The 3,486-nt window shown below is 39.4% G+C and overlaps 1 pseudogene; it reads left to right on the top strand.

The window, feature by feature from the left end:
- Positions 1 to 995: 995 nt before the first annotated feature.
- On the top strand, positions 996 to 2,767 carry LOC102868968 (annotated as a pseudogene).
- Positions 2,768 to 3,486: the final 719 nt, after the last annotated feature.

The following is a 3,486-nucleotide window of genomic DNA, read 5'->3' as shown; positions in this document are numbered from 1 at the left end:
GTTTCATGGCAGACATAGATATCTTGGCAGATTTTTTTTTTGAGTGATCATCTGTTCTTTATTTTCAGCCATACTGAAATAAATTCCATAAATGTACTCTTAACAGTGAACACTGTCCAAAAAACACATCAGAACTAAATTCTTTATAATAGTCTATAGCTTCTTAGCTTCAAATATTTCCATATAATTGTTCCTCTACCAAATTTTATTTATATGCTAATGCTATAAATTAAATAATGGCATTCAGCCACATATTTTAGTGGCAGATACATCAGTATTTGTGGTGAACCCTAAAGTTATCCAGGAATTGTCACTCTTAAAAATCACACTAACAGAAAGATGTTTTGTTGGAAAGATTTCAGCTTACTGACTTTAAATCAATTTTGCAAGTAGGAAAATTCTTTGATTCTAAAAATTTTTAATTCACTGTGACTTTAGGTGCCAAGAAATAATCAAAGTTGTTTGCCTAGAGCTACTCATTAGATTATATGTATATCAAATGTGATTGTCATGAGAAAGTAGGAATTAGTCAATTTTAATAACTTATATAAAATGCTGTCACAAGCTTCTGTTCACTGTGTTGTCACAACTGTGTAATTATTGTGCTTATTTCACAGGTGATGATGTAGATGCTCAGAGGTGTAAAGTACTTTTTCTAAAATCAATGTGCATGAAAAAAATGGTGAATCTACCCTTTGAGTTAAATAGATCTTTGTTCTCCACAGCTGTTTTGTCAAAGGAACATGTAATATAACACCATGAGATCCTGTTTTGTTACACCAAAATGAAAATTTAACATGACCAATCTGAGCTATTGGCAAGAGACCATCAGAAAATGGTCACCAATAATAAATGTTATTATTCCAGAAAAATCCTGTCCTTCAAAACCTAAACATACATTAGCACATGACAAGTTGTTACATATTTTGAAGTTAGAACTAGATTGTATATAATAAACATGTAGTCTTTCTTGATCAAAAGCTTTCTGTGTGAATATGAGGACAGTTCCACACAGAGTCCACTTTGTGTCGTCGGTAAGAGACTTAAACTATAAGATGTACCTACGACCCTGCTTTCTGGAGACAGTCCTACTAGCTATCGATTCTTCCACAGTGGCCCTCTACCTGCTATCATGGCTGAGGGATGCAATGAGTCCCTAACTCCTGCCAGACCTGGGAAAATAACCTATCCCTTTCTTTGACAAAGTAGATTCACTTAGATGGGCTATAAACATAACACTATAGCCTTCTCACCAGCACAGTAGCTGAAGATATGGAGAAAATGTACTCTTCCAGCTATTCGTATCATTTCAACCCTGCTAATAAAAGATGGACAAGCTCCTCCCATGCAATTAACTGTCTCTGAAAACCTGCCCTCGGGTCAGCTATGGGTCAGTTCCGACTCTACAGTATACAACACCAATAAACTATATGCTGTTTAAGTTTCACATCCTGTTCTACCAGGCATTATTAATTCCTAAGAAAGGTGGTGGTTAGCCCAGAACTGCGTCTTTTTCTCCCCATTCATTAATTGTCATATAAATTGTTCCACAATTTAAACTACTATTTTTAAAATGTGTCTGCATTCTCATTATTTTAACTTTGTTTGTTTTGTTCCATTGATCTAATTTTTCTTCTCCTTGTCTTTTCATCTCAGCTATTGGGCAAATGTTGACTGTTGGGCCTGTTATGTCAGTATGTGCATCAAGTCTCCTGTGGCCCATAGCGACCCTATGAACAGCAGCTCTGAACCCTACCCTGTCCTGAGTCTGTTATAGTTGATCATTTAAGGAAGCATATTATTCCTGAGTAATATTGTTTATTTTATAAGCCAAATATTATTTGACTGAAAGGTGACTGAGAATTATCTTCAGTTCCAGTTTTATAATTTAGCACAATAGTCGCAGGAGTGGCATCCACTTCCTAAATAACATGCCTCTGGAAAATCTATTAACTTTGATAAATGATGATAGTTGTAGAGGGGCTTTAGGTCTTTTGTTCATAGAGTTGCCATGAGTAGTGCTCAACTTGAAGGCAATCAACAACAACAACAACTAGTTAAATGGGTTTGAAAATTTTTAAGAATTTTAGTTTTGTTTTACATACTATCCCGTTTGATCAATGACCTTCTCTTGTCAGAGTAGACACTAGTTCTTCCAATCTCAAATTATAAAATATCATGGTACTTGAAGACTATCAGTCCTATGGATTAGCTTTTTTTGTGGTTTTCTTTATTCTGTTTTGGTTCAGATGAGGAGAGATGAGATCAATATTTGTATCTTAGATGGCTACTAGCAGAGTTTTAAGATATAGACACTACTCACCAAAATAGTACGTTGAGTATTCGGAATTATTTTATTCCAATTAGCTAAACTGTTCTATGAGAATATGGTTTTAGAGGATAGAGGCGCCGAGAGACCCGGCCAGAGGCCGTAGAGCGTCCTGGCTCCCCTAAACTGAGGAACTGAGGCTGGACAAAGGGACACGGGAAGAGACAACAGACAGAGGGCACGCTGGGACTGGACTCCGCTGCCACCCCCTTTTCTCTCCCGCTGCTGCTTGCATCCAGAGACTGAGCCCAGCCTTCAGGGCCATGGACATGGATCCCTACACCAAGGGCATACTGCTGGGCCCTTTGTCCACCAAGTCGGGGGCCACTCCTGCATGCTCCACTTTAACGAGAAGACCCTGTGCAAGCCCTTGGTCCTGAGGGAGCTCCAGTTTTATGAGACCTTTCCGCGGAGACGCGCAAATTCACTCCCCAGTAGGAAGGAGTGGGCAGGAAGAAAGGAACTGAGCAGATTGAGTCTGTCTGAGAGGACAGGGAGGAAAGGCATTCAGCCAGTCGGTTGTAAGGTGCTCTCACCGGCACCTTCTGAAGTCCTCCCACCTGACACCCATCTCAAAGACTGAGTACACCTGGCAGGTTCTAGAGACTTCAGGGCAAGAACTGTTTTCGAGGCCACCACGTGTCTGCTCCTTGCCCAACCCTGTTTGCCTTGTGTTTTATTTTCCCTTGTGACATAAGACTGCAAAGATCAATAAATATTTGAGAGGAACAGAAAAAAGAATATGGTTTTAATCTTTTGGAATCCATAAACTGATCCTGTAAAGTTGTAGCTATGTCTAGGAAGTCGTCTTTATTCTGACTTCTCTGTGTCAGTATTGTATATTCACTCTGCTACAAATATTAGGCTTCGGACAGTGTTGTTCTGGTGCCTAACATGCCAGCTGATGGTATTGTGTGCCATCAACTAGGGACAGACTCATGACTGAACTTCCGGAGAGTTTTTAAAGGTTGTAAATAGCACTTGAGGGCATTACTCATACGTCTCAAGCAGAGCAGCTGGTATATTTGAAGCATCTGTATTTTGGGCTGGCAGGGCAACTACTATCTATCCACTAGACCACCAAAGTTCCATAGAGATACCAGTACGGAGAGGAAATTAAAAAAGGATGCTCACTGGCTTGTTCAGAGAATTGCCTC

The sequence above is a fragment of the Elephantulus edwardii genome, unplaced genomic scaffold (assembly GCF_000299155.1).
Source record: "Elephantulus edwardii isolate Elephantulus edwardi_28Jun2011 unplaced genomic scaffold, EleEdw1.0 scaffold00136, whole genome shotgun sequence".
Taxonomy (NCBI): domain Eukaryota; kingdom Metazoa; phylum Chordata; class Mammalia; order Macroscelidea; family Macroscelididae; genus Elephantulus; species Elephantulus edwardii.
This window is presented reverse-complemented; position numbering and strand designations above follow the sequence as displayed.